The sequence below is a fragment of the Strix uralensis genome, chromosome Z, assembly GCF_047716275.1.
Source record: "Strix uralensis isolate ZFMK-TIS-50842 chromosome Z, bStrUra1, whole genome shotgun sequence".
NCBI classification, from domain to species: Eukaryota; Metazoa; Chordata; class Aves; order Strigiformes; family Strigidae; genus Strix; species Strix uralensis.
The window spans coordinates 58,765,293-58,774,188 of record NC_134012.1 but is presented as its reverse complement, the minus strand read 5'-3'; positions in this window follow the sequence as shown (position 1 = coordinate 58,774,188).

Sequence of the window (8,896 nt, the reverse complement as noted above, 5' to 3'; positions counted from 1 at the left end):
AACTCTGCTTCTTATATACCAGTCCTGTGACTTCTTGTTCTGGTGCTGGTAGGAAAGAAGTCTTTCTGCTTCAGGAGTTCTTGTCCTTTGCTATAGTACTTAGTAAAGAGCTAGAAACTCTTACCCAGCTAGCGTTTCTGTTGGTGGTGGGAAGACAGAAAGGAAGAAATAAAATAATATGGTCTAGCCATCAGTGGGAAATGTTCTGAGAGCAATGCAGCACAACCACATACTGATTCTTACAAAAAACATTGAATCAATCTTTTTTGAGACACTTGGCTCTAGTATGGAAGTGCTGAGGGGATAGGCTGTTGAAGTACGAATTTATAAAGTTCCTTCCCAAAGAAAGAGACAATAACAAAAGAACAGATGAGTCATGAATTCCACCATCATCAAACCTACATCTATGATACTTGCCTTTTATAGATTATTTCAAATGAACACACGTGTTCCTTTTCCTTCCAGCTCCATAGAAAATTTATGGAGCTGCACATATGATACAGATAGACCCTTAAAGCAGTCAAGAGAAGCATCTCCTGCATGTGAAGGAAATCTTCATGTAAAATTTGATGTAGAACGCAGGGTAATTTTACTGAGGAGACTTGAAGCTTTTCAGTTGACATATCCCATGAGGCACACGCTCTGCAGCACCTGGTGTGAGAGAGCAACTGTGAGAGAGCACAAGATTTCAGCCCACCACCATTCTGCCTCTGGAGAGGTGTGTTGCCATTTCATTGGTCTCTCACCACCACAGGGAAGGGTGTGAACCATAATATATTCTTGATGTGGTATTTTTGTTAATTTTATCGGAGTAATTTAAAAATTGAATATAGAGAATTCTCCATTTTGAAGCAGATCTTTCTCACATTAATAATAATTTTCAAGGATTATTATTATTGTTTATATGTATGCCATTTCTGCATCCTCATCTGACTGCCTCGTGGCAGTTTTGGTCTCTTTATACTGCATGTGTGAAGTTATCTCTTTCCTGTTATCCCAGTGAACATCTGCCAAATTTGCCTATGATTGTCTGTTTTTTGGTTTACTGTACATGCATTGTTATGCAGTACGTATCTTTCTATTCTTTTAATATAAATGCAAGAGAGACATGAGAACATCCATTTGTTTAATGCTGTTGTGTAATGTTTTATTATACTATGGAGCTAAGTGTTTGCTCGAGCAATTGATAGAGAATAAGATTTGTATGACTTACTGTCATCAATTTTTTCTGCCATTAATTTACTATAATAATAATTCTCACTAGTTTGGATTATCTCTAATTTATTTTCTGTTATTTCAGTGTACTTTATACACATATGTAATTCCTTTAGCCATATATTTTAGTTGCTTCCAGGCAATGCTTAAAATATGTCATTAAAAAACCCTGAAAATCCTAATCCTATGAAGACTTTGAAACTCAGATATGTTTTTTTCCATAAGACACATTCACTCAGGCATGAATGACAAAATGTAACAATTCAATTTATTTTTGTATAATGACATCCATACAAAATGTCATAAAATGCTTCTGAAAGACAAGAGTAATAGCAAGATAAGCCCTTGCGGAGCCGACAACAGTGTCTTCGGTGCATGCAGAAAGTGACAACAAAGCGGTGTGATAGATCAGAAAGAAATGAAAGTTAAAATATAGAAGAGAGCTAAGTATTTTGTAGTTGAGTCAATAGAGTAATATTAGTGTCAGGAGGAAGTAACAAAACTGGAGAAGTTGTGTGCTCCATATTACTTTGATATGAACAGAGGGAGGGAGAGATTAAACAAGGGAAAGTGGCAAAGGACAAAATTGTGAATACATGAGAAATCACAAAGGAAAAAGTAGTTCTGTATAGTCATGGGAGAACCAAGAGGAGACCAAGACGAGGGAAATAGAAGCAGATGGCTTTCAACTGACAAGGCCAGGATGGAGGAAATCTAAGGGGAAATTTTGTGGATAAGAAGGGGAAACTTGCCTTTGTTGTGGCAGAGGCTTGAAGTTCCCTGTGGTACATCACTATTCTTTGAAGAAGAAGGATCTGGCTTCTATATTACGAACTCTTTAAATTTAGGGATTAATATCTTGGGTGGATTAAGACAGAAACTATTGAAATACCAATGTAAGCCTGTAATAGCAAAGGACAGTCATTCTCAAAGCAACTGTGTTCAAGCATTTAGGACAGAAGAAGAAGAAAGAGGGAGCAGAAGAAGGACTCAATCACAGCAGTAATCTGCATAAGAAAGTCTGATAAATTCTTGTAGATTAGGAAAACAGAGACAGTATTGCTGTATTTCATCTAGATTCTCAATATATCTAATTTTCCTATATTCTCACTTTGCTGACTGGTGCAGTCTGCTCTTTACTGGCTGATAATACCAGAGGAGCTCTGGCTGAAGGCTATCAGGCAACAAATGCTGGCATTTCTCTTACTCCTTCTCCTTAGCTCCACAAAGGCACCAGGTCAACTTGCTTGTCCTTCCAGTAACTTCCATGGTTCTCTTCTCTAAGAAAAGACAGTAAGAGATGAATGTAAAGCTCTCTCTCCAGCTGCATGCCCAGTTTTTAGTCACCAGTCCAGTAACTCTGCTTACTGGAGGATCAGAGATTTCTGGAGCTGAGCTTATTGTTGTAACACATCACAACACACAGAACAATTCTTGTCAGTTAAGGGGTCCAGGCAGTGATGAAACTGCATGCATTGCACCACTGCTGTAATAAGAGGGCCAAAAAAAGAAAGCAGAAATGGACAGCAGCATAGCAGGAAGAGTTTTTAAGGCTTGTGAGGTCAAGTAAAGAAAAAAAGAATTGTTAAAATTCAGGAGAAATAAGTGTTAGAAGGAGAAACACCATCAGTGGTCAAGGTGGGAGCAATAGCTGTTAAAGAACAGGACTTTCAGAGTCAGGGGAGCTGATGTGGCTTCCACTCTGGAGATAGAGTGATATAAGAGCTACACCAAGGTCTGATGTCCTGATGATGGAGGTTCAGGAGGAACAGGAGGAAGAGGTGGAGATGAAAGATTTATACATCATTTTGTGTAGCAGCCATTTCAAAGCAAGATGATAACCATTTGTTTGTTTTATTTAGCTTTTGTATCTAGAATATTGGTACTGGTGTTTCTCAGACCTTATATATCTTTGCTTTTTGGTATGTAGATTTTATTTTCAAAACTGTGTGTCTGGGTTTTCCCAGCTCTGGTGAAGTAGGGTTTTTAAATGTATATGCATATTTATGTATTCACTTTCCTGAAATTATTGTGGCTTGCTTGCAATATACTTGAAATCCATACTGAAATTCAGCCTATCCATTTCAAAAGACTGAATTTGTCAAATTGGAATTACTTGAATTCACAAAAAAGACAAAACCAAGAATTATGTATCAAAATAATCTCAAGTATAATGGACTTGGTGATTACAGTTTAGATCTCATTACTTCCTTAGTACTTGTAACATACCCTTAAAATGTGTGCAATATTTTCCACATATAATAACATTCCAGAACTAGATTGTAATCTCTTTAATTACATGAATACTTTCATTGATTTATATGAGATGCTTCATACAAATAACCATTAAACAATGTACATCTATTCCCCATGCTCACATTCTAGCTTGTAGTTTTATAAGGTTATGGTAGTGCGAAGTGCTTGATATTAAATCCTTACTGAAAAATGAGAAGAATGTTTATTTTATTGACCAAATTGCAATGTGTGTGGATTAATAAAAATATGACTTACTGGGTTCCATGTTATATGTGTAGAGGAGAAGGGAGAATTTATGCAATTCTGTAGGGGGGATGCTGTGTTCTGAAGAAGTTTATGAGTCCTCATCAAGTGGAAAATCACATGACTTACGAGCATCTTTTTAAAGCACTAGTAAAAATGGCCAGCTTCCCCAGCTGTATGAGTTTCATACCCTACAATTTGGAGAGTTGAGGAGACAGATAGGACTGCAAAGTTGCCATTGAATTAAGACCTATACAAACTGGAGGAAACGGCGGAGACAGATAGGACTGCAAAGTTGCCATTGAATTAAGACCTATACAAACTGGAGGAAACGGCCAACAGGAACCTCATGAAATTTGACAATTCAATGCAAAGTCCTACACCTGAGAAGGAAGAACTCTATGCAGCAATACAGGCCATTGGCACATTGGTATGTGTTGATGGGAGCACAGTTAGTAGGTGGAGGGAATTAATTATCCCCCTCTACTTAGCACTCTTGAGACCAGCAGGTACTGCATCCAGTTATGGGGCCTCAAGTGCAAGAAAGATATTGGTCAACTGCAGTGAAACTGGGCTTGGACAGCCTAAAGAAGAGAAGGTTTTGAGTGGCACCAAATAACAGCCAATACTTATGAAGAGATTATTGAGAAGATGGAGCTAGGATCTTCACAACAGTGTATTGCTGGAGGATAAGAGACAATGGCCACAAATGGCAACAACAGAGGTTCAGACTGGATAAAAGGAAAAAAACTTTTCCCCATGAGGACAGTCAAGTAGTGGCACAGGTTGTCCGGAGAGGTTGTGCGGTCTCTATGCTTGTTTTCAAGACCCAAGGTTTTAAAGATCCAACTGGATGAAGCCTGAGCAATCTGGTCTGACCTCACAGCTGACTCTGCTGTGAGAAGGGGGTTGGACCGGAGGTCTCCTGAACTCCCTTCAAGCCTGAATTATTTTGTTATTCTGTGATTCTTCATGGCCCCCAAGTGGCTGTTGCTTCACTAAGGGTGGTAGTTGGACAAGATGTGTACCTGCGTCCCAGGGAATCCCTGCGAGAGACCTTAGCAGCTCTTCCTTGCTTACTTTTTGCTATAAAGAAGGATGTGTAATACTGAGCAACCCCACCCCACTATTTATTGTGTGTCATAGCCCTGGTGTGAGATACATCAGTGCATTAATAACCACAGTCTTGCTATGCTTGTGCTATCGCTTACAACACAAAATGAGTAAAAAGTGTAGCAGTCAAGGTGGAAAGCCTTGTTATGCATTTACAGTGTAAAATAAGAGGGAAAGAACAGTGTTTTCCAAAAACTGCTTACTGTTACAAGAATCAAGGAGAGTGAACCTTGTTGCTCAGCCTGAGAAACATACAAAAAAGGAATATATGGCTGCGGAAAAGATTGTAAGCCTAGGATCCATGTTCATTCTGGACGCAAGCCTTTAAAGCTTCAACCAGCAATATGAAAGGGCTTTGTGCCCCCTCTTCTTTTTGTCCTGGTTGTACACAACAACAGATAAGATGTTTGACTCTTTCATGGCTCATTTTTATTTTGGTCTCATCTACTTTGCATAGTGCACAGGGAAGAGGGTGAAGACACAGGTAGGATGACAGTAAACTGTTACCCGTATCAGTCCTCTCAGTGTTGCCAAAAGTGTTACTCAATCTACCAAATATTTATTAGCTCTAGGAGTCAAATGTTAAGTGAACATTTTTTGAGTAGATTACATGCCTTTGTGTCTAGAACTGACATATGTAAGTTTGCTGTCCTAAAGTGGAGACATCCATTATCACTGGATAGAAATGGTACAGAGGCAGATACTCCTCTGCAGACCTCTACAACATCCTTCTATCATTCCTGTGTTGGCAGTTCTGGAGAGGTAGAAGCCTTATGCCTTTTAAATGTTCACTGAGCAGGCACACACCTCTCAAAACAGTTGCATACTGAATTTTCAGGCACAGGTAACCTTCCCCTTTTATGCTGTATGAAGGGAGACCCAAAGACACCCAGAGCTCAGCATGTTCTTCAGGGAATATAGCTGGCCGGACAGTACAGGCATGAGTGCCAGGAGCACCTGAGCACCTGGGCTATGGAATATATATGGAGAGGCTATTCACAGCCATCAGAGTTTTGTCTTATGAGCAAGGGTCATGATAAAACATCTTAAAACAGTTACAATATTCATGCAGCCAGGAGCTAACAAGGTCAAAGAGGTGACTATGGTAAGCCTATGATAAGCCTCAGCTGTGCTGTTATAGAGCTCTGAATCACTTCAGCGCCATCAGCTACTGTAGCAGGGCTGGTTGAAAGAGCACATATCTCTGCTTGCAATATGCTGTGCTAGCAAAGTTCGCATTCTGACAAGTAGATTACATTGAAAATAACATTGTTATTAACAAAAAATCTTGCTCTATGCAGTCTTCAAAACAGGATAAAACATGATTTGGTACAAATAAATATACACTGTCTAGCATATTTAGGATACCAAAGAACAGTCTGGCATCAGACTAGCAGGCACAGTAAGAAACCTATTAATAAATTCTGATCAATTTTTTTCTCTCAAGTTAAATGTGATTCTTGCTCCAGTGGAGCCTTTCCTAGAAAGAAGGAAGTTAATACAACACACTACGCCAGAAAAAAGTTATACTCAAATGAACAGAAAATGATTCAACAATAATCCAGTTCCTTAATGATTTTTATTTGAAAATGGGAATAATCAATTTAAGGAAAATCTCTCCCCATTTTCTTTTATTATGGTTAATGGCTAAGTTAGATCTGTTACGTAGTCAATCCAACTAATATGTCTGAAGACCACTACATGAATACAATTATACAAAAAGTACTGATTAATTTTTCACCTCTTCCTGCTTTCATAATCTTTGTCAAGTGAATGGAATAATTTGTGCCATTTATGTTTCTTATTACAGTATTTGTCATTAAAATGAGGTGTCAGGAAGCATTTAGACTGTCTTATATTTTATGAATTAAAATAGTGTGCCATACTGTTGTGACCTTTTTAATATTCTGCATTTTCCTCTAGTCCCTGGCGTTACTCTCTTTCTCTGCATATCTCTTCCATTCTATGATGGGAAACGTGAACCTACAGACGAAGTATGAACAAGCAAAGGGAACCAACCAGTATGTCTCATGAAAATAATTCAAAGGTGAGTATTCGCGCAGTGTGGTATTGCAAGCTGTAGACTTTGCATAAAATAAGGCTGCAAATATGTCAACAGCACTGATACAACAATACTGTGCCGCACAGTGCTGTGAGAACACGCTGTTAATTAGGGTGTTAATTACCATAAATGTGAAGGATACACAGAAGTTTTGGACTTTTCTACAGGTATCAAGTCTACAGCACAGTTATAAAAGTTGCTAGCAAACTTTCAAAGGGTTAGAAAGATCTCTTTCTTTGAGGTTTAAACTCGTATCTGACTATGAAACATTAGGATGAAACCTACAGAGAGGTAATTCATCTCACATTGACTCGGTAGAAGGCTCTTTTGCACTGAAATACTTGGTGCTTGCCAATTTTGGAGACAGTATGAGATGTTTGAACTGCAGTTTTTAACTCACTCATATAGCTAACAGGAAAACAGATAGCCTGTCATTGTGATAGAGTCAAACTACATGCAATCACTGTCTATCCATTACACTGTTAAGAGGAAAAAGAATGGAACAAGCACTGTAATGAATTACATAATTGCTAACAAGATTTCTTTAATTTATGTGTAATTTTAAATGCAGCCTGAAACAATGACTGCTGACTACTGGTCTTGATCATTCTTTCCTTCACAGTTGGATGATGATGCAAAAATGGTTGCAGAGATCACAAGTATAGTTAATATGATTTAAAGTTTCTTTACTAAAGAAAAATATTAACTGACTGACACGAAGATGTTCTAACAAATCCTGAACACTTTCATCCAGTCTTTAGTCTTAGAATGGGCTTTTCCTACAATATGGATGTATGACAAAAGGTACAGACTTAGTATATCAAAGGAAATACAAATAACTCTTACACTGTAGCTAAGATCACCAAGGTATTTGTCAGAAAAAAGCAATAACAAAACACCTATTCTAGTATCAAGACTGGATGGTTGATTGCGTTTTGTGTCAGTCTCAACAAGAAGGCACTGAACTGAATACCATTTTCTTCTGACTCGCCTGGGGAAACCTTGCAACTGATAACATAAACTCATTTCATTGTATTCCTCTTGATGGTTGCTGTGATAGGTTACTTAAATAAATTATTAGAATTGGCTTCTAAATTGTAAGTCTTATGAATCTGGATCAGAACTTTCATGCAGCAGGAGAAAGACATATACAAAGCTCAGAGTGACTGGATAACTGATGACTGGTCCTGGAAGGCATGTGAGACTGGGTACAAGATAAAAGATCTAATGGAAACAGGGAAACTACAAAATATATGTTATCCCTGTACTGAGGAAGACTCAGTGTTCCCTGTCATGACAGCAGAGTATAGAAAATGGTAGGAACATGGCTAACGATGGATGCATGGACAAGACTAGTGGACAAGAGAAGGGAGGAGAGCATCAGACACTCCTTTTCATAGCAGGAATTGAAGGCAGGAGCAGGGAAGACTGCTGAGTACCTTGTTACCATGCTCACTCTCCTTGCAGAGAAGTAGTTTGTATTTCTCTTCAAATAAAAGTTTTTGAATATCTGTATTAATCCTCCTTTCCTCTATGATGGATCCCCTCTAATTTTCCGATATCCTGTTTGATATTAAATGCACTACAAGTAGACTAAATACCTACTATTATGTTAATTTATATTAAATGAATACATTCTTAAAAGAAACAATTTAAAATTAAATGCAAAAATATTACAATCTTAAGGCCTGAAACTACTATAACCTCAACAATTTATTTTATAAATCAAGTTATGTGCTACATCTATGACCTTCCTCAGATATGAAGATTAAAGGCTGCATAACTATATACAGAATCAGAAAGTTGGGAAACATGTAATCTTTTAAGTCAGCTCAAGCTTTATGAATATATCCTAGCGTAGTATATTAGTGTAATATACACTATATATTAGTGTCCCAGTATTATTTTCAGTATTTCCAGGGCAGCAAATGTGAATATGTTTCACACAAAAATCAAATCTTTTTGAATCCTTATGTGTAGCTTCTGTTCAATTTGCCCACCAGGACC